The 27539-nt window shown below is 45.6% G+C and overlaps 1 protein-coding gene across 3 annotated transcripts in view; it reads left to right on the top strand.

Moving 5' to 3' along the window:
• XYLT1 (xylosyltransferase 1) overlaps positions 1 to 27539 on the top strand; it is a 400948-nt gene that overhangs the window by 237136 nt on the left and 136273 nt on the right. The gene's annotated exons all lie outside the window — the stretch shown is intronic.

The following is a 27539-nucleotide window of genomic DNA, read 5'->3' as shown; positions in this document are numbered from 1 at the left end:
ATTGCAGAACAGATGCAAGAAAGTGCTGTATCTGTCTGACATTCAATAACGAATCTGTAAAATTACTGAACCATAGAATCAGGGGCAGAATTAAATGTAGAAACATGTAGATATTTGGAAGATATGGCTTGCAGGAGGAGTTAGGTGAACTTATGACTATTTCGGCACAGATTTTTATAATTGGCCTTGATGCATGAAAGCCGAGATTTAGAAATGCTGCAAATCAGTCACTGGATGTAGTTTTCATAATAAATCGGACAACTTTTTATAAATGAGAGAGAGAAGCCCATTTTGGTCAAAAATTGCAGTTCTTTGGCATCCTTACAGACATTCTGCTTAAATCTTTCTAAAGTGGTTTTCTCCTCTCATATATTTTGAGTAACATCAGTAACTCTCAACGTTGGCCATCCTACATTCAAGATAACGAAGGGAATAGACTTAATAGATAAAGACAGGTTGTTCACCCTCTCCAAGGTGGAGAGAATGAGCGGGCACTCTCTAAAATTAAAAGGGGATAGATTCCGTACATACGTAAGGACGTTCTTCTTTACCCAGAGTGGTAGAAAACTGGAACGCTCTTCCGGAGGCTGTTATAGGGGAAAACACCCTTCAGGGACTCAAGACAAAGTTAGACAAGTTCCTGCTGAACCGGAACATACGCAGGTAAGGCTAGACTCAAATAGGGCACTGGTCTTTGACCTAAGGGCCGCTACATGAGTGGACTGCTGGGTGCGACGGACCACTGGTCTGGCCCAGCAGCGGCAATTCTTATGTTCTTAACTCCTCTGAGAGGTATCTCAGCGACCCTTGAGGAACCTTTTTACGCATTAAACCAGTAGAGATAAATTCAAAATAGATCGGCTTAAGTTAGACACTGAGGAGGAAAATTCTATAAATGGTGTTCCAAATTCAGTACAAAAAAAAAAGAAATTGATACCTTGGGCCAACCTGGAGTCTACTGACTCCTGGTTATAGAATTTCCCTCTATGTGCATAAATGTTGGACATGTGCACATAAAACATTGTCATATACTTTATGCATATAAGCGTGAGTCCTGCCCACGCTCCGCCCTATTCTACGTATATTGTAACACCTGTACATGTGTATTGAAACACCATTACAAAGCTCGTATAAACCTCTCTGAATTGACTCCCCCAGTGACTCGTAAAGTTTGTCAAGCCACGACACTGGCTCGAGGCATCTGGAAGTGCGCAGATGTCGACGCGATGACATCACGTGCATGCGTAATGATAGATTTGATCATTTATGCTAAGTCAGCGACTGGTGTAACTGATGAGACTCAGTGAGCATGTAACTGATTGTACTCTATTCATTATGCATGCAGATTGGAGACAAGCCCGTGCCCCTCCCATGATCTGCCCCATGTACACCCCCTTGCAGTTGCATATTAAGGACTGGATTCAGTAAATGATGCTTAAACGTTGAGAAAAATTAGCTCTGAATGGCATTCTATAACAGGTGTTCCAGGATCAGGATCCTATGCCTAGATTAAATTACCTGAGTTTGTCTGTCAATCCCCTTCCCGTGTTTAAAAGCGGACTGAAAACCCACCTTTTTGATGTAACCTTCAATCCTTAACCCTACTCCTCTGCCCTCCAACCCAGCCAGCTGATTAACCGTTCCCCTTAACTGTATCCATGACATCCTATTTGCCTGTCTTGCTTGTTTAGATTGTAAGCTCTTTTGAACAGGGACTGTCTTCTTCGTGACTCTGTACAACGCTGCATGCGTCTGATAGCGCTATAGAAATAATTCATAGTAGTAGTAGTAGTAGTGTGAAGAGTTTGTCTTTGGGAAGCAGAGCTGAGATTGTGATGTCATAATGCCTCATTCCACCAATAAGAGCCAACCTCCTCAATGATGTCACAATGGCTTGATTATCCTGTACTCCCCTCTGCCCTCCAACCCAGCCAGCAGATTAACCATTTCCCTTAACTTTATCCATGACATCCTGTTTGTCTGTCTTCGCTGTTTAGATGGTAAGCTCTTTTGAGCAGGAACTGTTTTCTTCTTCGTGACTCTGTACAGCGCTGTGTGCGTCTGGTAGCGCTATAGAAATAATTAATAGTAGTAGTAGTAATAAAGGATCACGGTGCATAGTGCTGGGATCCACACCCAACTTTGGGCGTGCGGAGTTAACACCAGTTGAAACCAAGTGTAAATTCCGGCATGCAATTTGACTGTAGATCCGCACTATTCCATAGCAGTGCGTGCATTTTATGGGAACATCCATGACCCACCCATGCTCCTCCAGTGGCCACACCTCCTTCCAGATGTGCATGGAAACACTTAGTCGCTATTCTATGAATGGGTGCCAAGTTGTTTTTATGCAAATCTGCTAATGTCTGCACTGTTTCAGCACCTTGCATCCGCTAGAACAGTGGTTCCCAACCCTGTCCTGGAGGAACACCAGGCCAATTGGGTTTTCAGGCTAGCCCTAATGAATATGCATGAAGCAAATTTGCATGCCTATCACTTCCATCATATGCCTGTTTTTTAGGGAAAAAGTTCAGTTTTAAGTATAATGTGGGGGGTTACAACCCCCCAAACCCTCCACAACGCCACAACGCCAGCGCAATGTCTGTAAAGTAGAGTGGGGGGTTCCCCCCCACACCCACCGTCGGAGCCCTTTAAAATAGTGCTTTTCTTCGGCGTGCCGTCAACCTTGCGCTCAGTTGTCTGCGCTCAGTTGTCAGCGCGCCATTGTCTCGCGCGATTTAGTCCTGTCACCCTTTGCATGAGGTAAAACTCGTTATAGTTTATAAATCTTTCCTTAATTGCTTCTGATAATTTCAGCTATACAAGCTGAAAACAGTGCAACATGCAGAAAGTGAAGTTTAGATAGTTTTTCACTTTCTGCATGTTGCACTGCTCTCAGCTGTGTATAGCTGAAATGATCAGAAGCAATTAACGAAAGTTTTATAAATTATAAAGAGTTTTACCTCATGCAAAATTGTGATTTAGATTCTAATCTAAAGTATCAACTGCATGAGAGAAGATTTTGGTGTAGTCCTCTAGGTTTTTTGTAGAGGGGAGAATCAATATCTGACTTGTAACTTAAGTGTCCGGTGGTCGCATCCGCAACCGCCTTCAGCTCTCACCTCCTCCAGCACCGGACACAACCGCCATCTTACATCAAGCAGTCACCGCCAGGAGAGGTGCCGAATTTTGCAAGAGTTCATGAGATTAAGTACACACGCACAAGCTGCACTGACTCCAATGGTTACCTTACGTTCTAGAATGTTGCCCATCTCACTGCTGTAACCTCACGCAAGTGTTTTCCTGCGTCTGTATGCAATTGTTCTCTCTACTCCACCTCACAATTGCGTATAGATGCAGGAAAGCGCTTGCATGAGGTTGCAGAAGTGAGGAGGGCAACGTTCCAGAACAATGGTAACATATCGAGGGCCTCAAAATAGTACCTGGCGGGCCGCATGTGGCCCCCGGGCCACGAGTTTGAGACCACTGGTCTAAACGGTGTACAATAAAAAAAAAATTGCAAAAAACAATTAAAATAAATAAATACAATATTTTGTCAAATATTAAAAAATCCTAGATGAATTTAGGTTAACGTAGGGGAGGGAAGGATTGTTTAAAATACATTGAAGTAAAATTAAGAACATAAGAACATAAGAACATAAGCACATAAGAACATAAGAACATAAGCATTGCCTCTGCTGGGTCAGACCAGGGGTCCATCGTGCCCGGCAGTCCGCTCCCGCGGCGGCCCCCCAGGTCCATGACCTGGAAGTGTTCCCTACCTAACCTAAAATATCCATACCCCATTCGCTCAATGTCCTGTAAGGTAACTCTATCTGTACCCTGTAATCCCCTTCGCTTCCAGGAAGTCATCCAGTCCCTTTTTGAACCCCAGAATTGTACTCTGTCTTATCACCTCTCCGGGAAGCGCGTTCCAGGTGTCCACCACCCTCTGAGTGAAGAAGAACCTCCTTGCATTTGTTATGAATCTGTCTCCTCTCAGTTTTTCTGAATGACCTCTTGTTTTAGTTGCCCCTGCTAGTCTAAAGAATCTGTCCCTCTCCACCTTCTCTATGCCTTTCATGATTTTATAAGTTTCTATCATGTCCCCTCTCAGTCTCCGCTTCTCCAGGGTAAAGAGCCCCAGCCTGTCCAACCGTTCGGCATATGAAAGGTTCTCCATACCCTTTATCATCCTCGTTGCCCTCCTCTGGACCCTCTCGAGTATTGCCATGTCCTTCTTGAGGTATGGCGACCAGTATTGGACGCAGTATTCCAGATGTGGGCGCACCATTGCTCGATACAGTGGCAGGATAACTTCCTTCGTTCTGGTAGTGATACCTTTCTTGATAATGCCCAACATTCTGTTCGCTTTTTTTGAGGCCGCTGCACATTGTGCCGCCGGCTTCATTGTGTTATCTACCAATACCCCCAGATCTTTTTCTTGGCTGCCTTTCCCGAGTACCCTCCCTCCCATCGTGTAGCTGTACATGGAGTTTCCTTTCCCTATGTGCAAGACCTTACATTTCTCCACATTGAAGCTCATCTGCCATTTTTTTGCCCACTCACTCAGTTTGTTCAGGTCGCTCTGCAGTTCTTTGCATTCCTCAACAGTTCTGACCCTGCTGGAGAGTTTTGTGTCATCCGCGAACTTGATAACTTCGCACTTTGTCCCCATTTCTAGATCATTAATAAATATATTGAACAGCAGCGGTCCCAGCACTGACCCTTGCGGAACACCACTTGTGACCCCTATCCAGTCAGAGTAGTGCCCCTTTACTCCTACCCTCTGTTTCCTGTCCGCCAGCCAATTTTTGATCCATCTGTGCACGTCCCCATCCACCCCGTGGTTCCACAGTTTCTTCAGTAAGCGTTCATGGGGCACCTTGTCGAAGGCTTTTTGGAAATCTAGATATATAATGTCTACTGGGTCACCTTGGTCCAATTGCTTATTTATCCCCTCAAAGAACTGCAGTAGATTTGTCTGGCATGATCGGCCTTTACAGAAACCATGCTGGCTCGATCTCATCAGATTATTTTTTTCTATATGCTCATTGATACCTTCCCTGATCAGTGATTCGGCCATCTTCCCCGGAACAGAGGTTAAGCTCACCGGTCTGTAGTTTCCCGGGTCGCCTCTCGATCCTTTTTTGAAGATCGGTGTAACATTCGCTATCTTCCAGTCCTCCGGGATTACCCCTGTTCTCAAGGACAGGTTGCAAATATGCTGCAGTAGCTCTGCTGTTTCATCTCTGAGCTCTTTCAGTATTCTCGGGTGGATCCCATCTGGGCCCGGAGCTTTGTCCGTTCTTAATCTATCTATCTGTCTGAGAACGTCTTCGAGGCTTACCTCCATGCATGATAATTTCCCCTCTTGATCTCCCCTGAAGATTTTTTCCGGTTCTGGCACACTGGTTGTGTCCTCTATTGTAAAGACCGACGAGAAGAACTTGTTTAGCCTACCAGCCACTTCTCTTTCCTCTTTCACCACTCCCTTCCGGTCACCCTCATCCAGGGGCCCCACCTCCTCCCTCGCTGGTTGTTTCCCTTTCACATATCGGAAAAATGGTTTGAAATTTCTTGCTTCCTTGGCCAGTCTCTCCTCATACTCTTTCTTGGCTTTCCTGACTACTCGGTGACATTCTTTTTGATGCTTCCTGTGCTCTCTCCAGTTTCCTTCAGTTTTATCTTTTTTCCACTTCCGAAATGATTTTTTCTTGTCTCCTATCACTTTCTTTACTTCACTGGTTATCCATGCAGGGTCCCTCATCTGATTCTTCTTGGAACCTTTCCTAAATCTTGGTATATATAGGTTTTGCGCCTTGTTTACTGTGTCCTTGAAGAGGGACCAGGCTTGCTCCACAGTCCGAGTTTCCTTGGAGCTGTTTCTGAGCTTCTTTCTCACCATTTGTCTCATGGCATCATAGTTCCCTTTCTTGAAGTTAAATGTTGTTGCCTTGGTTCTCTTTCCCATAGGTAGTCCTACTTGCACTTTGAACTGTATCATGTTGTGATCACTGGTTCCTAGTGGTCCCATGACCTCCACATCCTTTGCTGGTCCTTTCAGCCCATTGAGGATCAGATCCAGAATCGCTGATCCTCTCGTTGGTGTCTCGACAAGTTGTTCCATGAAGCAGTCATGGACTGCTTCCAGGAACTCCGTTTCCCTTGCACATTTTGAATTTCCAAGACACCAGTCTATACCAGGATAGTTGAAATCTCCCATAACTATGGTGTTTGGGTTCTTGCATTCCTTTCTCAGCTCGGCTACCATTTCTGTATCCTCAGCTTCAGTTTGCCCTGGTGGGCGGTAGAACAGTCCCATCTTTATCTCGGATCCGTTGCTTCCTGGTACTTTGATCCACAATGACTCCAGTTGGGCATTTGTCACTGCTGTGTCCACAGTGGTTGAGTGAATGGTATCCCTTATGTATAGTGCTATTCCTCCCCCTTTCTGGTAAGTCCTGTCTTTTCGGTAGAGTTTGTATCCTGGCAGTACTATGTCCCATTTGTTTTCTTCGTTCCACCATGTTTCCGTGATCCCTATGATGTCTAGTCTCTCATTATTGGCCATGACTTCTAGTTCCCCCATTTTGTTCCTTAGGCTCCTTGCATTAGTATACATGCAGTTCAACTCCCGGCTTTTTCCCTTCCTTTCTATTTTCCCTTGCATTCCATTCTTCATTTTGTCCCCTTCCTGACCTGCCAACTCCTGAGTATTGTCTCTTTTGTCCTCTCTTTGTGGTAGATTTCTATTGCCTTCCCCTTGTGGCGTGTTCCTATTGTCCTCCTCTTGTTCATTCTCATCATCCAGTCCCATTTTGACTTCCCCTTTCAGCATGCTCATCCTTTCCCCCTCTTGCTTCATCTGACTCCCTTGTTTGTTCATAGTCTGTTGCTTTCTACTTGTGTCTTCCCCGTAATCTTTCCCCTCAGTACCCTCACTGGATACTGTTTCCCGAACCGTCGATACCAGGTCGACTGTCGGCTTTCCCCTTTTACTTAGTTTAAAGCTTGCTCTATCGCTCTTCTGACGTTATTTGCTAGTTGTCTAGTTCCAGCCTTGCTCAGGTGTAGACCATCCTTCTTGAAAAGCTTGTTCTTTCCCCAGAACGTTGTCCAGTTCCTCACGAAGAGAAATCCTTCTTCCTCACACCATCTTCTCATCCATGCGTTAATTGATTGTAGCTCCGTCTGCCTCTTCGTTTCTGCCCTCGGTACTGGCAGGATCTCTGAGAAGGCTATCCTCTGGGTCCTCATCTTCAGTTTCCTTCCTAAGATCTTGAATTGTTCAGTCAGTGCATTCTTGCTGTAGTCCCTCCTGGTGACATCGTTCGTCCCGACGTGGACTATCACTGCTGTCTCTTCCGTCTCTGCTCCTTCCAGGATTCTCTCAATCTTGTCAACGATGTCCTTTGTTCTCGCTCCTGGGAGACAGGTCACTAGCCGATCCTCTCTCCCTCCTGCTATGTGACTGTCAACGTGCCTCAGGATTGAGTCTCCCACCAGGATTGCAGATTTCCCTTCTTTCAGCCTCCGTGTCGGTCGCAGGTCTGTGTCCTTGGTGTTCTTCATTTCTTCCAGCAAGGTTCCTCCGTGGGTATCCTCTACCTTGGTGTCAGATGTTTCTTGTCCTCTGCTCTGTGTGTCTTCCTCATTTCCGTGCTCCTGTTCTTCCACTCTCCGTGTCAGTCTCAGGTCTGTGTCCTTGATGTTCTTTGTTTCTTCCAGCAAGGTTCCTCCATGGGTATCCTCTACCTTGGTGTCAGATGTTTCTTGTCCTCTGCTCTGTGTGTCTTCCTCATTTCCGTGCTCCTGTTCTTCCACTCTCCTGTAGGCATCCTCGATGAACCTCTCGAGCTCCCTGACCTGTTCCTCGATGTACCTCTCTCGCATGGGGTCTTCGGCTGTCTGGAAGGGGGCTTCGGAAATGTAGAGTCCCTCCAGCTCCTGGATCCTGAGCTTCAGTCGACTGACTTCGCTCTTCAAGCTCTCCATTTCCTGACATCGTCCGCACACATATGACTGCTGCCCGGAGGGGAGGTAGTCATACATGTGGCAGTCCGTGCAGTACACTGGGAAGCTCATCCTTCGGGTTCCTTCCGCTTCCATATTTGTCCGCTCTCTAGGCGTCCTGTTGCTCTTTGTTAGTGTATTCTCTCCTGTGCCTGCCTCTTCCTTACCTTCTTCGTCTTTCGCTTCCTTTTACTTATGCGCTTTTGCTATTTGTCCCTTGTTTACCCTCTGTGGCTGCCTTCTCCTTTAGCTTGTGTTCTCTCTTGAGTCCGCCTTTTCTTGTCCTGCTGAGCTTGTTACTGCTGTCTCTGTGTATGTGTGTGCGCTACCTTCTTGGCCTGCTTCTACCCTGTCTTCTGCCCTTGCTACTGTTCTTCAGTGCCTTCCTTGCCTTTCGTTCCTTTGATGTGTGGTCCTTCCTGGGCCTACTCCTTCCTTCTTTTCAGTGTTTGCTTCCCTTTTGCTTGTGTGTGTGTGTGTATGTGTATACTTCCTTACCTTGCTGTCTTCCTTTCTAGTAGTCCTTGAATATAGTGACCCGGCCTGCCCTTCTTAAGGCCCTTCGCAAAGGCGCTCTCGCCTAAAATTAGTAAAAAAGGAATGGTAAATGGGGAGTGGTAAAAACACGGACCCAGTTGCAGAATTGCCCTTCACGTGTAAATGCTATGAGTAAAAATCCACACTGGGGCAATTTTTTAAAAAAACGCACACAAAAAAAATCTATGTAGTCAGCATCCGTGTCAACTGCTTCCCTATTTTTAAAAATTGGGCTCAGTATTTGTAGTGAACCAGATTAACCTAGCATTGCTGCCATTTCAGACATGAGTGATGTAACTGAGATCTAATTGTCCATAGCTAAATGCAGATTATTTCCTCTGGCTATGTGAATTAGACTAGCTGCAAAGATTTTTTTGATGTCACAAACAGAGCAATGAGGAGACGGTAGAATTCTCCGACAGCTCTTTAACTCTGTGTAACGTCTCAGGCTCCCTAACTGGGCTTGTTTATTACTCTGAACATGGGAAAGCATTTTTACAATTCATAATATACCATAAAGAAACTTAAGTGTAATTTAAAATGCTCTACGGGGAAGCCCCAGTGGTTAATTAATAATGCATTATTGTTGTGAAAGATTTAAAAAAAAAAAAAAAAAGCAGCCATGAAGATATTGCCTGAGGTATGCTGTATTGGCAAATCATATGCTTGATTCCACCATTCCTGTATGTCATACACCACCTTGCAAGGCACTTTCTGGGGCTCATATTGCATTAGAGGAAGGTACCTCATTGACAGCTGAATTACGATTTGTATATTCTTTCATTTAAAACAGTCTTTAAGCACCTCCCCTTGTTGCTGGCCTACATTTCAAATAGATGCGGCCGCTAAACTGATCGTGGCAAGGATTTCTCCCTGTCACGATCAGCTGAGCGGCCACGGCAGGGAACCCCACTGCAAGTCGGCCGGCAGGAGGGATGCCCACTCCCTCCCACCTCCACCCCCGAACCCAACCCCCTCACCCACACACACTGTCCGCGGCAGGAGGGATGCCCATGCCTAGAAAATGATGTCAGAGGAAGAGCCAACGCTGGCGCTAGCAGCAGGTTCGGGTTGCTGCTCATGCCACAAACGTTAACAAGGCGCGGGGGAAGGGGAGGGCGCGTGCGCGCGGCAGGAGGCGGCGGGAGCAGATGGGGGTGGGGGGACGGAGATGCGACCAGAACAGAATCTAGCCACATCATGTTCTGGACGAAACTGAAAACCAATCTTTTCGACATATAACCTCCTCTCTCTCACCTCTCTCCTTTCTCTCCCCTCTCCTGCCTTCCCCTCCTGCCTTCCCCCTCCCTCTCCTCCTCTCCTCTCCCCCTCTTCTCCTAACCCTTTCCTCTCTTGATGTCGCCTTGAGCCTGCGCGATACACAAATGGAAGATTAGATTAGATTAGAAGAGGTCAGGGGAGGGGCACCACTGGCCCGGACGCTTCTCACCCTCACTGCGCCACTGATTGAACATCATTTTAAAGAAAAGTGAAATTGCTTAATTCAGTTACAATAGAATCAATTCCCTGTTAATATTAAAATACGATTTTGTATCCTATAAACCGACTGCAAAGTGTAAGAAAGAGGCAGCCTGCGTGATACAGTCATAAAATATGTTTAGGCTTCTGAATCACTTTTTCTTCTAAATAAAGATGATACCTGTATGGTTTTAAAAAATGAAAAGTTTAAGCAATGCTACCTATAGGATTACCAGATTTCCACTATAAAAAAAAAGATAACATATGGCCCTGCCCCCGCGTTGTACCCCCCCCCCAGTCACGCCCCGATCTGCCCCAGCCCCGCCCGCACACAATCCTTGCCTCTTCTTCTCCACGCTCAGGGCCATATCTGAAGGGCCTCCGAGCATTCACGAATGCGACACGATGATGTTGCATGCAGGGGAGAGTGTGACGCAGTGGTTAAAGCTACAGTCTCAGCACCCTGAGGTTGTGGGTTCAAATCCACGCTGATGTTGCATGCAGGGGAGAGTGTGATGCAGTGGTTAAAGCTACAGTCTCAGCACCCTGAGGTTGTGGGTTCAAATCCACGCTGATGTTGCATGCAGGGGAGAGTGTGATGCAGTGGTTAAAGCTACAGTCTCAGCACCCTGAGGTTGTGGGTTCAAATCCACGCTGATGTTGCATGCAGGGGAGAGTGTGATGCAGTGGTTAAAGCTACAGTCTCAGCACCCTGAGGTTGTGGGTTCAAATCCACGCTGATGTTGCATGCAGGGGAGAGTGTGATGCAGTGGTTAAAGCTACAGTCTCAGCACCCTGAGGTTGTGGGTTCAAATCCACGCTGATGTTGCATGCAGGGGAGAGTGTGATGCAGTGGTTAAAGCTACAGTCTCAGCACCCTGAGGTTGTGGGTTCAAATCCACGCTGATGTTGCATGCAGGGGAGAGTGTGATGCAGTGGTTAAAGCTACAGTCTCAGCACCCTGAGGTTGTGGGTTCAAATCCACGCTGATGTTGCATGCAGGGGAGAGTGTGATGCAGTGGTTAAAGCTACAGTCTCAGCACCCTGAGGTTGTGGGTTCAAATCTACGCTGCTCCTTATGACCCTGGGCAAGTCACTTAATCCACTCATTGCCCCAGGTACATTAGATAGACTGTGAGCCCCAGACAGGGAAAAACGCTTGAGTACCTGAATAAATTTATATAAACTGTTCTGAGCTCCCCTGGGAGAACAGTACAGAAAATTGAATAAATAAGTGTGCAAAGTTTCAGCCTCTGATAACCAGAGCTGGTATTGTGACATCATAATGCCTCATTCCACCAATGCCTAAGAGCCAACCTCATCAGTGATGTCACAATGGCTTGATTGTCCTATACATGGCTCACTTTCACTGCATTATGATTTCTAGAGTGATGCAGTGGTTAAAGCTACAGTCTCAGCATCCTGAGGGGGTGAGTTCAAACCCATGCTGCTTTTCATGACTCTGGGCAAGTCACTTAATCCCCACATTGCCCCTGGTGCATTAGATATATTATGAGCCCACTGGGACAGACAGGGAAAAAGTTTTCAAGTTTTATTAATTTTTAATATACCGACCATCAACGGGTATCTAGCTGGTTTACAATAAAATTTTAAAATTGAGATAAAAGGTTAAGCTTATAAAAGTAAAATTTTGTGAGGAAGAAAAGGGGATGTACATTAAGGACATAGACAGCACAAACGTGAAAGTGAGGATAAGGAGGAGGGAGAGGGGTAAAGTTACATTATTAAAGAAGAGAGTGGGGGAAAAAAAAAGAGTTGAAAGGAAACGGAGGGAGAGGAGTAAAACATGAGGATGGGATCGCTTCTTAAAAGCGGTTGGTTGAATGAGAAAGAGGTAATTCAAGGGCAGTTGAAAGCATCTTGAAATAGGAAAGTTTTTAAGTTAATCTTAAATTTATTGATTAGTTTTTTATGACGGAGATGAGATGGTAGGGCGTTCCATTGAGTTGGGGCTACTACAGAGAAATTTGATTTCCTTGTATAGAAAAAGTCCTTTATTGAAGGAATGGAGAGTAAATTCTGGTCTGCTGATCTAAGCGTCCGTGTAGGGCGCAGTGGAATGAGGAGCTTATCAAGGAAGGAAGGTTGAGTATCTGAATAAATTCATGTAAACCGTTCTGAGCTCCCTGGGGAGAACGGTATAGAAAATTGAAAAAATAAAATAAATCAAAATTTTCACATGTGTGTGATGTCTTCACATCACATCCATGCATGCCCGAAGGCCCTCCAAACGTGGCCCCACGCTCGGAGCCTTTCAAAACCCAAACTGCCAGGGTTTGGAAATCCGTCCAGCCTCCTCGACCGTCCTCTGAAAAGAGGGCATGTTCAGGTTTTCCCAGACGGTGTCAGGTCAAAAGCGCGCCGGGACAAAGGTGCGCCCAGACAATTGAGCGCAGCGCGCGCCGCCGCACCGCTCTAAATTACTGTTTTTAAGGCTCCGACGGGGGAGGCGTGGGGGAGACATTGCGCCGCGTTGTGGGGGCGTTGTGGGGGGGTGTGGGGGGTTGTAACCCCCCACATTTTACTGAAAACTTCACTTTTTCCCTGTTTTTAGGGAAAAAGTTCAGTTTACAGTAAAATGTGGAGGGTTACAACCCCCTCATAATAATAATAATAATAATTTTATTTCTTATATACCGCTGTACCGTGAAGTTCTAAGCGGTTTACAGTAGAAACAGAAGAAATGCAATAAGTAAGATTAATTAAGATGAAGAGAGAGTACTTAGAGTTCCCTGACTGTCCCAAAGGCTCACATTCTTGCTAAAGTACTTGAGAAAAATAAATTAGTTAGGTTATAAACATAGAGTAGAAGAAGGTAGGAAAACAGTTCATAGGAAAATTAATTTCGAATACATTATACATTATATATTGTTCAAGGCGGAATACAAATTATAGGAGATTTGGACATTACCAGCGCGATGTCTATTAAGTAAACTGGGGGGGTTCCCCAACAAAACCCCCCGTCGGAGCCCCTAAAAACTGTAATTTTGTGTGGCGCAGTGGCGCGCGCTGCGCTCAATTGTCGGCGCGCACTTTTGTCTTTCACGCCGTTGTCTATGAACCTTCCCGGACATCTGATAACCCTAGCTACCTATAAAAGAAATTATAGCCATGTTGTCACATCTCTGCTGCATGTGACCTCAGAATCAGAATTAAACAAATGCGTATGGCACATTATAAGTGGCCCACAAAAAGGCAAAAAGGTCAAAGGTTCCCAAGAGTGGTAGTGAAACAGTGTCCCCAGCAAAGGTTAAATCAATAACCAACACAATAATGTGAATAAGGTAAATAACTATCAGAATTTTACAAGACTTAGGTGATAGTGTCATTTTGATTTAAAAACACACACTCTGGTACCCTATGATGGTGTGTAGATGTACGCCTTCTCGGCGCCACCTTGATGCGTGAAGCGTTGGAGCTATGCTCCCGTCGCTGTCCCTTCACACTGAGGGTACCTAAGTCTTGTAAAATTCTGATAGTTATTTACCTTATTCACATTATTGTGTTGGTTATTGATTTAACCTTTGCTGGGGACACTGTTTCACTACCACTCTTGGGAACCTTTGACCTTTTTGCCTTTTTGTGGGTCTCTTTGTAAGGTTCTTTGGCAATTCTGTTTTTGGAGTTTGTTGTAACATTATAAGTGGAGCTTAGATTAGGATTACTAGATTTTACGTTGGTAAAATCCGGACCACTAGATCCCCCCCAGGCCTGCTCAGTTCCACCCATCCCGGCCCAGGTATGCCCCAGTTCCACCCCAGCTCCACCCCTATCCCCACCCCCACTGCCTGTTTGTTGAGCAGAAAGGCATGCGCGGATGCTCCCTCCCAACGCGATTTCTTTTCAAAACCCAGACAAAGTGCCAGGTTTTGAAAAGCTGTTCAGACCCCCCGGACATGTCTTCAAAAACAGAACATGTCTGGGGAAATCCAGACGACTGGTAACCCTAGCTTAGATGTGATTTAGAAGTTCAGCCTTAATTAGGATGTTTTTAATTCCCAGGCCATCATATACAGTAAGCTGAAATCAATCCTAGGAAAACACAAACAAATTTAGTGGTAGGAAAATGCTTTTTCCAGATTTCTATCCGTTAATGACAGACTTTTTCTCTCTCTTTTAGGGCTCCTTTTACGAAGGTGCGCTAAGCGTTTTAGCGCACGCACCGGCCTGCCACGCGCAGCAATTTAGCGCACGCTGTTCCGCGCGTTAAGGCCCTAGCGCGGCTTTGTAAAAGGAGCCCTTAATTTCTAGCCTTTGAAAAAATTCAAATTGCAAAAAACATATGGCTATAGTATAAAGCATGAATAAAATGTTCTTGTTTTCCTGCCCTGAGGCTCAGAGAACTCATGTATATAAAACGTGTCTTTTAAAAAATATCTTATACTCCCCCTGCCCTCCCTTCCCCCCGGTCAGGCCTACAAGGCCTGCTCTATGAGCCACTGATGAGTGTTCATGTCCTAACAGCCCCTCTTTTGGGCACCTTCTGCCTGAGGATTAGGTTGCATAACACACTGGGAAGTCTCTTTGATCAATTTGATATATCCCTCCCTTTGCCTAGGGGAGCTTGGGGGTTCCTGAAGCTTTTGACACTGCTGACTAGGAAAAGCATACCGACTTCCCAGATGTCAGGTGAGCACCCCCCTCTCTTTTGCAACAGAAATTATTACCAATGATAATTTGCTGTTGGGAATGTCACACCATTATTATATCCCATTTTTCTGTCCGACAAATAATATAGTTAGAGCATTCGTTAGTGTCTTTTTTTAAAAAATTGACATGTAAAATCGCTTGGGAGTGTGTGGCACAGTGGTCAGAGCTACAGCCTTAGCACCCTGAGGTGGTGGGTTCAAATCCCTCGCTGCTCCTTGTGACCCTGGGCAAGTCACTTAACCCTCTGCTGCCCCAGATACCAAAGTTAGATTGTGAGCCTGCCGGGACAGATAAGAAAATACTTAGAATACCTGATAGAAAAAATTGTACACCGCCCTGAGTTCAGGGTAGTATATCAAATGCCAATAAACATAAAGGGCTGGATTCTGTAATCAGTGGCAGCCTTAAAAGCAGCCACTATTTGGTATAGAATCGCGCCTCTGGCAAAGGCAGGTGCCAGAAATGTAGGCCAGGTTTTTCCAGAATTACATTTCCGGCACCTACCTATGTTGTGAATCACTACCACAGATGACTAGACCTAGCACCACTTCTAGCTTTAGCCACGCTCACAGTGGCGTTACGTGACCTAAAGCACCTATGGAAGCACAATTCCGGTGCCAATCTTTTAGGCACTAGTAGATACCTTGAAACTCAGTTAAAAACATTGTTTAAATGGTGGTTTGTTTTTTTTTACTGATTTTGGGCACCTACCGGCCCCTAAAAAAATCAGTACCGGTTAGTGAATCCGGGTCAAACCGTTCTCACCTTCCCTAGAAACATGATAGCAGATAAAGGCCAAAGGGCCCATTTAGTCTGCCCATCTTCAGCATTCACTCCTGAATTGTGAGGTCATAGAGCATTATTGTTATAAGCTAAGGGACTCATAATAATAATAATAATTAAAAAAAAAAAAGTCCAAAAAGTGGCCTGAATCGGTACTTGGACGATCAAAAAGACAGATCATCCAGGTGCCGATAATCAAAGCTGGTTTTAGACGTATCTAAAACCAGCTTAGGCCTTTCCCTTGCCTATGAATGCCTAGAGTGAAAAGAGGCGTTTTTGAAGGAGGGGAAAGGGTAGGAGGTGGGCTGACCTAGACTTAGTCGTACAGCAAGTATAACCAAAAGTTTAACGAGGTTGCCCGGTTGGAACTTATATGTTTTGACTTAGACCAAGTCAAAACAGGTATAAGTTCTGAATAGGGACCGCTGAGCTGATCGTGGCTGCTGCGATCAGCTCAGCATCCCCGGCAACCTCCCACCCCCTGCCGTGATGGCGATCCCCCCCCCAAAAAAAAAAAAACCTGCCACAAATACCGGCAGGAGAGCTGCCCAATCTCTCCTGCCAAGGCGCACCCTCGACCCACACAACACCCCCTCGAATACTGGCAGGAGGGAGCCCAGACCCTACTGCCGAAGACGGCACCACGATCCCCCGTTCCTCCCCCCCACCCCACCCCGGGAATACTGGCAGGAAGAAGCCCAGGCCCTTCTGCTGAGGCACACCCCCGGAAGCCCTTTTTCCTGGTGGCCATATCTCATCCTATGCACTATAGCATCTTTCTAGCTTTGATAGTCACCTTTTCAACTTGTTTGGCCACCTTAAGATCATCACATACAATACAATTACATCAAAGTCCCGCTCTTCTGTCGTGCACATAAGTTCTTCACCCCCTAAACTGTACCGTTCCTTCAGGTTCTTGTAGCCCAAATGCATGACCTTGCATTTCTTAGCTTTAAATTTTAGCTGCCAAAGTTCAGACTATTCTTCAAGCTTCGCTAGGTCTTTCTTCGTGTCATTCACACCATCCGGGATGTCTGTTCTATTGCAGATTTTAGTATCATCCACAAAGAGGCAAATCTCACCTGACAGCCCTTCAGCAATATCGCTTAAAAAAATGTTAAAGAACAGACCCAAGAATAGAACCTTGAGGCACACCACTGGTGCCATCCCTTTCCTCAGAGCGGTCTTCATTAACCACTACCCTCTGCCGTCTTCCACTCAACCAGTTTCTGACCCAGCTCACCCGAGGGCATTCAGTTTATTTATTAGACGTCTGTGTAGAACACTGTCGAAGGCTTTGCTAAAATCTAAATACAGTACTCCCCCGAAATTGGCGAATGTTGAAAAAAACGCAAATATCGGAAGAGTACTGTAATCAGCACTCCTCCTCCTCTCTTGCTTCGTTCCCAATTTAAAAAACATAAAAGTTGCCTTCTACTTCCGGTCTCGTGCGCCTCATCAGGCCACAGAAGACACCACAGTTTGGTCTTGAGCATGGTGCCGAGTGCCGACCCTTGAAGTTTCCCCGTGACCAGCCCCCAAAAAGGTGCCCTGGTTGCCTTAGTCGGCGGTATCTTCCAGAGATTGGTGGTGGTGATTTTTCTGCTCTACGTGTTACAGGAGGCGTGCGGCCAGGGAAGACTGCGGGTTGGGGAAGGAAAGGCTGGCTGAGCGTAGAGAGCTTTTCCATCGGTCAGTCATTCGCGGTATTTTCTGACCGAAAGAGGCGGTCGGAAAATACCGCGAATGACCGAGTCCATGAATCGCAAGCTGCGAATTTGCGGCGGTATACTGCTCACCACATCTAACGCACTCCCTGTATCCAATTCTGTGGTCATCCAGTCAAAGAAATTAATCAGATTTGTCTGACAAGACCTAGCCATAGTGAATCCATGTTGCCTTCGGTCCTGTAATCCATCGGATTCCAGAAACTTCACCACTCTCTGTTTTAAAAGTGTTTCCATTAAAAGTGGAAACAAAGAAGTAAGTAAATAAATGGAGGTGTTACTTGTGTGCCTAGGGGCCCTCGATGAATTAATCCTGACCTGTCCCCGCCCAGTTATGCCCCAGCTCCGCCCCCATCCCCTACTGCCTGTTTGTTGGGCAGAAAGGCATGCGCGGATGCCCCCTGCCGACGTGATTTCTTTTTCACAGAAGTCAGACCTACTGGCCTGTAATGCCCTACTTCTTCCTTACTTCCACTTTTGTGTAGAGGGGACCACATCCGCCCTTCTCCAGCCCTCCGGCCACTCCCGACTCTATAGAAGCATTGAGGGTCATTGGGGTGGGCAGACTGGATGGGCCGTAGCCCTTATCTGCCGTCTATTTCTATGTTTCTATGAAAAGGTCAGTCAGCGGAGCCACTAGAATTTCCCTAAGTGCCTCGGATGTGCACCATCTGACCCCATCGCTTTGTCTATCTTTAATTTAGCTAGCTCCTCGCCAACACAATCCTTCACTGTCTACCACTACTCCATCCCTATTTGTGTTTGTCTTCTGCAGTCCCGCTCCCTTCACTTCAGCTGTGAACACAGAACGGAAATATTTGTTAAGCAATTCAGCCTTTTCTTTATCAGCTTCTACCCTATTTCTCCCCTACACTTTTGAGTCTCACAATGCCACTTTTGTACTTCTCTCTATCGCTGATAGATCTAAAAAACAAAACAAAACAAAACCCAAAAACGTTTTGTCTCTCCATTTCCAGCTACTGAAATCGCTGTTGAAGCCCCGTCCTGCCCATCTTAAACTGGATTTCCATATACAGGACACAGACCATACAAGTCTGCCTGGCGCCAGTCTTAGTTCTTCACAGCTGAAATCACTAAGTGCCGCTCAACACATCAGCACGCGTGCAGCCATTTAAGTTTTTTTTTTTTTTATACCATCCATTTTCTGATTAGAGATCCTCTGTGCCCATCCCATGCCTTTTTGGACTTCCACCACCTCCCTTGAGAGGACATTTCAGGCATTTTCCACCCTCTCCCTGAAAAAGAATTATCTGACATTACTCCCAAGACTTCCACCTCTTTGTAAAATTATCTCCTTTGTACTGTATATAGGTGAAAAAAAATGCTTAATACACCTCTGTAGGTGTATAACACTTTTGTCTGTCCACTTGGTATTGGACAGGACAATACTAGGACTGGCTAATTTGCTATTGAAGTCAAATTTGAACTCAGAATGTGTCTCTTTTAAACTTACCTAGTTTCAACGGAAAGAGGTTTCAGAGAGAGGGTATCACTTCCAGCCCATAACACTATTTGCTGCTAATTTCATTGTCTTCATTACCTATATATCCTGGAAGCTGACACAGAGCAACTGCGAGAAGGCTAGGCATGCACTGAGCTCCAGACACAGTGAGACAGCAATGATCAATAATTATTCCCTGCAGACACTAATTTGAGGTCTCGGCCTTGATAAATCAGGTTTTGTAGCACCCTGGGGATTTGTTGTATTCATATTGTGTTGGCTTTTTATCTAATACTGTATATCAGCCATGTGGTTCTAATGCAACTTGTTCATTTCCCATTGTTTCGCTTTCTGAAGGGTTAGAATTTTTAGATAGTCATGCAAGCAGGGGGAGAGGACCGCAGAAGCCAAGCTGACGCTCAAAAGTGATTTAAGCGAACAGGAGAGCCTGCCGTTGACTATCAGCTCTGATTGCCCAATAAAAAAAACAACATTGGCAAGTAAAGGGCGGTATAGGGTCGACTTTGGGGAGGAGCCGACAGGTATCCAAGCGCTGGCATTATTCAGTTACGGCAGGGGTGTCAAAGTCCCTCCTCGAGGGCCGCAATCCATTCGGGTTTTCAGGATTTCCCCAATGAATATGCATGAGATCTATTAGCATACAATGAAAGCAGTGCATGCAAATAGATCTCATGTATATTCATTGGGGAAATCCTGAAAACCTGACTGGATTGCGGCCTTCGAGGAGGGACTTTGACACCCCTGAGTTACGGCATCCCCCTGTCCCCTGAGGGCTCAGAATCTAAGTTTGGACTTGAGTTAATGGAGAGTTAAAGATCTTACTTGGAGAATACCCAGATTCTTTTCATTTACACTTATCGTATATATTCAAGTAAAGAATTGTCTCAAATATGGCGTTTTGGTTTATACTCGAACTCCCCTCCTTCCCAACTCTGGCATATCTTTCCTCCTCCCTTCTCCACCCCAAGGTATTTTTTTCCTTACCTACCTCTCCTAGGTCGGCACCAGAGTAACACCTGAAGTATAACACCAGAAGCATCACAGCCAACTAGTCCAGGGCTTTGAGCATCTTTGCGTACTTAAGGCCTATTGGCTTCTGCCCCCTCCAAAACAGGAAGGTTTAGTGAGTGGGACAATCCCAGGCTGGCCAATTGCGATGCTTCTGGTGCTCTGCAGCTTATACCAGCACCGACCTGGGAGAGGGAGGTAAAGAAGGAATAACAGGTTGATCGACTCCTGACGCAGGCATCATCGCTGAAACGTGACCGTGTTGAGTCTTCTTAATAAAAGCGCTTCATTGTTACGCCCCGTACAGAGTCACAAAGAAGACAGTCATCACACGCGGACCCCCTTCCCTCCCCCCCCCATACATCTAGTCGTTGTTGCTCACGGCAGTCAACCACGCGCTTCTTGCGACCCCCGTTGGCTCTCCCACTGACATCAGTGGAAGAGCTGATGGAGCCACGAGGAGCAATTTCAACTAGAGGGGAAGGGAAGGGAGGAGCACTAGCAGCAGGGACAAGCGGGAGGAGAGGGACGCCGTCACCCCGGTTACCTCTCACCCTCGCTAAGCCACTGACCGAGGGAGTCCTTTAATGTCTGACTTCCTTCTCTTAGTACTGTCCTGATTTGTAACACACGCTCACCCTCTTCCTATCTTGCATGCTAATATAATGTATTAGATGATGATAGAAAAGGGTCGCAAGTCTTTCCAGTTCTCCTGTTGATTTTTATTGCCATGATATGTGTATAACACATCGTATTTACGCACCACTGTACATTGGTCCACATTGCCGTAAAGCATCAGCCATCCCACTCAGCCAAGGGTGGAAATGCATCTCAGCAGGGCCGGTGAAATTGGGTAGTAAGTTATGAATCAGTGCCTAGTCAGTGTTCTCATTCCAGCCTGCCTGGATTTTGGCATCTGCCTTATGTAACACTGGTTTTTACTTGGCTAAAACATTTCCCAAGCAAATCAGCACCTGTTGAACTGAGTCTGAATTATGGCTTCCGCTCCAGTGCACAATCACGGTTACTGCAGGTCCACTGTGGAATACATCTTCATTAATATGTTTAGATCTAGCCATACCCAGCATAAACACTGTGCAGTAACAGTAAGTCAGTAAAAACAATAATTTTTTAAAAATGACATACTCCATACCTGGCATTCATTAGTTGGCTCTATTAATCACAGAACCAGGGCTGTGGAGTCGGAGTCAAGGAGTCGGAGTCGGAGGAAATTTTGGGTACCTGGAGTCGGAGTCGGAGTCAGAAGTACAAAAAACTGAGGAGTCGGAGTTGGAACATTTATCTACCGACTCCATTTTTGAACTTGGCATATCAATCACGAGCGATTCTTTCAGCTATAGCACCCACTATATACACAGCACAAATGTTGCGAGCAGCTTCTGCGGCCTTAGAACCTTGATTAAAAGCAAAAAGAAGGTGGTGTCGAAAATGCTAATTTCTCTCAACTTGACATTCCATTTTAATGATCTGAAAATTAACCAGTGCTGTGGAGTCGGAGTCGAGGAGTCGGAGGAAATTTCGGGTACCTGGAGTCGGAGTCGGAGTCTGAAGTACAAAAAACTGAGGAGTCGGAGTCGGAACATTTATCTACCGACTCCACAGCCCTGCACAGAACAGAACAAAATATTTTTCAGCGTCTTCCATTTTGTGGGAATCCTGTCCAGTGGCATAGTGAGGGGGTGGACTATCCCGGGCACCATTTTGGGGGGACGCCAGCACCCCTCTGCCCCCCCATTCCCTTTTTGCTTGCGTGAGCAGCTTCTTCGACCTGTTGCTCGTGCCGGCATCAGCTCTCCCTCTGGTCAGTTCCAGGTCGCTAACCACGTATATTCAACGGAGATAATTGGTTATCTAGCGCTGAGTATTTGCATTTAACCAGTTAAATGGCGAAGATTTAACGTAGAAACATACTACGGTAGATGACAGCAGATAAAGACAGAAGTGGCCCATCTAGTATGTCCGGTAAGGCGGTTATGGTTGTAAATGCCGCTCCATTCAGAGTGCTAGGGTTGTAGCTGCTGTTCCATGCAGGTTACCTCTCAAAACTGTAAGTAAATTTAAAGGATTGTTAAAATGCTGGTTGTTAAAGGACACCTTTGAGACCTAATCGTCAAATTCTCTTTTGACCCCGTTCACTGCAGAAACTCATGTTTCCTCTGTCTTAGGTTCCGAAAAATTAAAAAAAAAACAAAACCCAAAACTTTTAATTTTCTTTTTTAATCTTTATTATACTTTTAACATTTTTACCCTCCTTTTCTTCTTACCTTTCATGTTCTTTTTACTATGCTTATTGTAATTCTTCCCACTTCCCTTATGTATGAATCTGCAATGTTCGTGTGTCTATTGTACTTAATAACTACGACCCTGTTTTTAATTGTAAATTGCTTTGAATTCACGATATTGTGATACCATCAAAATTTTAATAAAACTTGAAACTTATGTTTGCCATGCTACATTTGTATATATATATATATATTTTAATTTATTTATTTATCATTTTTCAATAACATATCAAGTGTCCACTTGTACAGAAAGGTAAAGTTAGACAAGGAATAAAATACAATACAAATTATAATCTACTAACCCAATATGTCTTAACTTTAACTCAAGCCCTCAATTGGATCCAAGATGTAAAATCAGCGAGCATTTAACAAAGAAATAGAATTTAAAAGAAAAAACAAAAACAACTAACAATTATGTTGGCTGAGACAGGAAATCAAACAATCTAAGAGTAGTTCATATTCCTCTTCCTATTTTCAGTCGAGCAGCTGACAAGAAGGTTGTCAGTTGGCTATATTTTTGCATTTGATAAATTTTCACACATTTACATGGGTGACGCAGAAAGTAAGTTGCCCCAAGAGCAATAACACCTGGCTTTAGCAGCAAAAATTAACGATGACGTTTTTGTGTATCTTGTGACAGACCAGGGTACATTTGTATTTTATGCCCTTTAAATTCTTTCTGTCTACAGTCAAACCTCGGTTTGCGAGTAACCCTGTATGCGAGTGTTTTGCAAGACGAGCAAAACACTCAGCAAACTTTTGACTCGCAAATCGAGTGTTGACTTGATTTGCGAGAATCCCCCCCCCCCCGATAACCGGCATTGCTTCCCCCCCGCCTCGCAAAGGCCCCCTCGCTCCAACCGGCACCCCCCCCCCACCGCGCGAACCAGCCCCCCCCGCCAGTACAACTTAAATTTACCCACCTCCCCATCTAGCACCAGCACCGACACCAGCACGCAGGCACAGCTCGTGTGCCTAGAAGATCTTCCGGCTTCGGTTCATAGACAAAGCGCGCCTTTGTCCCGGCGCGCTTTTGACCTGACACCTCCGGCTTCTGCCTGCCTGCCTTGAGCATGCATCTGCGCATGCTCAAGGACTTCTAATTCTCCCTCTCGCCGAGGGGGCCTTTGCGAGCGGGGGGGGAAGATTCCGGTTATCGGGGGTGGGAACGTATCAAAGCGAGTTTCCATTATTTCTTATGGGGAAAATCGCTTTGATAAACGAGCATTTTGGATTACGAGCATGCTCCTGGAACGGATTATGCTTGTAATCCAAGGTACCACTGTATTTCTAAAAAAAAGTCTTAATAACCAATTCTTATCCGGTGCTAAGGCAACTGTAAGAAGAAGGGTTGCCGGCTTTGAGGCTTCCCTGTCTGAAAGTTCCAGAATTGTAGAAATATTAAGCGATTGTTGATCATCTTGCTTTAGCTTTTCTTCCCTTTTAATAGGTAAATAATAGACTTGGGTGAATGGCGGTAATTTCTAGCACCTCCATCGTGTAACGTTTCAACATGTCTCTCGGAGTTGCCGAAGCAACTCTGGGAAAGTTAATCAATCTAAGGTTATTATTACGGGAAAAGTTTTCTAAAGATTCCAATTTTCTCCTTAAATTTGATATTATCTCTCACCAGTGTTTCTGTAATTTGTTTGGAAACTTTCATTTCTTGGGAAGAATTTAATGTTGAATTTGTCAAGTCTTGTAGATCAACTTTAATATTCTTAATTTCATTTTCTTGAGTATTAATTTTATGCTCTGAGAGAGCTGAGGATTAATTGTTTTAGCTAAATCCGCCACAAGATCGATCACAAATAGCTTCAAGGGTTACCTCTTGGGGTTTTTTTTTTAATGTAAAAGAAAGTTTTTTAGAAGAAGAGTCAATGTTCTCACCAACTGGAATTCCCTCTTGGCTGCTGCTCTCCTGCTCCCGAACAAGTTGTGGTGCTGGCAAGTCCCCAGATTCTGAAGGAATAAACTGTAAATACAGGGATTCCAACTCCAAGCTCCTCTCTATGCTCCCATTAGCCTCCAGGGAGAGTCTCTCATCGACTTCCAATGGCTCCTCCACCCGCGGGTAGCTGGTAATTCGGGGAGGAGGGGGAGGCACTCCAGCGTCGGGGCTCAGGGTGGTTTGTAAGCCCAAGGAGGACGCCTCCATCTCACTCCGGCGCGTCCCCAACGGGCGTGCCGACTTTCCCGTGATGTCCTGCATTCGGTGCATGAGCTTGTCTATATTACCGAGACCGGCCGGGCCCAAACGCCGCGAGGCTCCAGCGGCACTGCGCCCTCTCCGCTTCGGCATTTTACAGGTATTTGAGAGAAAAAAAACAAGTTTTGATGAGCACTCTGAAGCGGAACGCTCAGTCCAATGGCTAATCCGCCATCTTGGATCCACAATCTACATTTGTATATATAATATATTTGTATACACACACACACACATATATATTTTTATATATCATACTATGTTCACCATGCATAATACAATATCTGCTATGGTCCAGAGGCGCAGCGGGCAGGAGCGAGCTTTCTCCGTTCCTGCTCCACTGCTAACCCAGTTGGTGGTAGCTGCTGCGAGATCGGGTTTCTTCAGCTGCTGAGTGGCACCGAGCAGGAGCGCAAATTCGTGGGAGCCAGTCAAGAAGCCGCTCAGCACCGAGCAGGAGCGACAAAGCGCGCTTCTGCTCGGTGCCGCTCAGCAGCTGAAGAAACTCGATCTTGCGGCAGCCACCACCAATCGGGTTAGTAGCGGGGCAGGAGCTCGCTCCTGCCCGCTGCGCCTCTGGACCACCAGGGATCGGCAGAGGAGGTACGAGGGCAGGGAGGGGGACAGGGTGTAGAGCCTGGTGGTGGGCTGCAATTATTCTGGGAGGGGGGGCGCTGGGTTTAATATAAAACGGGACCCCCATTTTTGGGCCCAAAATCCCAGTTTATATTCGAGTATATACGGTAATTCACAGTGCAGTTTAAGCCACTCCATTTAGTAAATTTAGTCCCTTGAATTAAAAGGATTATTTTCAGACTTTTCTAGATTTTCCACTTCCCTTTTATTTTTGCTACTGTACCTGTTAAGAACTGTTAGTTGTGTAGGTGCCAGTTTAAGTTTGCAGATTTCAGTTTGGGAGATGTGAATATAATCCTCCATGAGAAAATAGCAGGGTAGATATGTTAATCTTCCCACGCATCATATTGAAAATTCACACCTAATAATTTTTGTTCCTGGCAGAAAGGTATATTATTTTTAAGGCAGGGCACATGAATCCCTTCTTTGAGGGGAATAACAGTGTTATGAGTAAAATTTAGCAGCGGCTTTTAAAAAAACCCACTCTAAATTCTTTCCACTGGAATAAGATAGGAAAATAATTTATTAAGTTTACTTTTTAGACAGCTTTTCACAACAAAGTAGTTTACAATATAATTAAAATAAGAAAGAAATTTTAAAACCCAGAAAAATAAAAGCATAAATGGGCAAGAAACAATATCAAATTGACTAACCTCATGAGCAAGAAAGATGACAAGATGCCTTGTCTGTCCGGCAGACCTGCTGCCGCTGTCAATACTCAAGATCACTTTTATTCCCAAAATACTAAAAAAAAAAAAAAAAGTTTTAAGGCCTTCCTAAACTTATATGAAGTTTTAATTTGAATAGGCAGAAGTGAACAATTCCATATGAAAGGAGCCAGATTGAAAAAAAAAAAAAAAAATCTTAATGCCAATAGATTCAAGGTGTGAGCAAGAGACTGTTAGTAAAATCAGAAGGTTTGTATACCGTGATCTAAGAGAATATGGTGGTGAATTGGAAAGCAAAGGATCCAGTAGCATAGTAGGGGGGGAAGGGGGTTGACTGCCCCAGGTACCGTCTTGGTGGAGGTGGGGATACTGGCACCTCTCCGCCCCTCCCCCAGTCACGCGCGTGCCCTCCTTCCCTCTCCCGTACCTCTTTAAAATTTTCAACAGCGCAAGCAACTACTCTTAAATCGCTTCCGGGTCATGGGGACAGGAGTGACACCATGTTTCTCTGAAAATAAGACCTATCCCAAAAATAAGCCCTAGTTAAGATCAACCCCCGAAGCCCCTCACGATTGTCTCCGACACTAGTGCTGCCCGATTCGCCAGCAGCAGCACTTTCTCCCCCCTCCCCCATATGCTTTTCCCTTCCCCCATAAGCAGCATCTCTTCTCCCCTCTAGCCCATCCCTTTGTGCAGCATCTTTCTATCTATCCCTCTCATCCCCCCATGCAGCAGAACCCCACCGACCCTCCCACCTTGAGACTGACATACTGTACCTCCGAGGCCTCCAAAAACAGCAGCGATGCAGCAGAGGGAAGGCTCCAGCAGGAAAGACTGTGAAGCAGCCCATTCAGAGCACTGCCACCACTGCTGTTTTGGAGGCCTTGGAGCTATGGTATGTCAGTCTCACGATGGAAGGGTTGGTGGGGTTCTGCTGCACAAGGGGATGGGAGGAAGGGATAGAAAGATGCTGCACAAGAGGATGGGTGAGAAGGAAGGAAACATGCTGCGCATGGTCGGGGGGAGGGAGAAAGGAAAGTGGAAGAATTGGGGTGGTGGAGAGGAAGGGAGAAATGATTGTTGTACATGGAAAAAAAATAAGACATCTCCCAAAAATAAGCCATAATGTGTTTTTTGGACCCAAAATTAATATAAGACACTGTCTTATTTTCGGGGAAAGCCAGCACGAGTAACAGGCTGGAGAAATTGCTCATTCTGGCGAAGATTTGAAGGGATATGGGGGTTAGAAAGGAGGATGCGAGTGTGGCGTGGGGGTGTGGAAGGAGTGGGGGAGGAGAGCAGAGCGTAGGGGGGTTGGTGGGGAGGGGGCAGACAGGAAGGCGCAGCGGGGTGCCACCGCCCCAGGTGCCTCCTTCCTTCTCTCTGCCACTGAAGGGATCAGCTAGATATTGAGCCATTAAAATAATCTTAAACTTTATCCTTTTAGGACTAGGAAGCTAATGCTTAGAGGCTACAAGAATAATTCCAAAAAATACTGCACAAGATACTAAATAGCCACACAAAAAGCAGTAAAAGGTCTAATGGACTTTCAAAGAGACCCGCTCTGTCTTAAGCACTAAAATTTACATATAACAATATAGTACCGTATTTTCACGCATATAACACGCGCGTTATACACGATTTTACAAACCGTGCATAACCATCGCGTTATACACGTGAGCGCGTTTTACAACTTTTTTTTTTACATAGTTCTCCCTCCCAACGTCCGATTCACCCCGCAGGACCGCTCGCATCCCCACCCCGAAGGACCGCTCGCACCCCCACAGCCTCCCCACCCACCCCCATCATGGAAAAGCTCCTATCGTTGTCCTGCTGCTTCCTCTGCCGGCGGTTCCGGCCCTTCTGTGAGCCCTGCGTCTGCGCTGCTTCCTCTTCCGGCGGTCCCGCCCTTTCTCTGCTCTGTCTTTTCTTTTTATCTGTCCTCCTTACACATCCAGGGTGGGAGGGAGGAAGATGGGAAAACATTATAATTATTATTCGTAATATCTATTTTATTGAAAT

The sequence above is a fragment of the Geotrypetes seraphini genome, chromosome 11 (genome assembly GCF_902459505.1).
Source record: "Geotrypetes seraphini chromosome 11, aGeoSer1.1, whole genome shotgun sequence".
NCBI classification, from domain to species: Eukaryota; Metazoa; Chordata; class Amphibia; order Gymnophiona; family Dermophiidae; genus Geotrypetes; species Geotrypetes seraphini.
The sequence above is the reverse complement of the archived record's forward strand: the minus strand, read 5'-3'. Positions and strand labels throughout refer to the sequence as shown.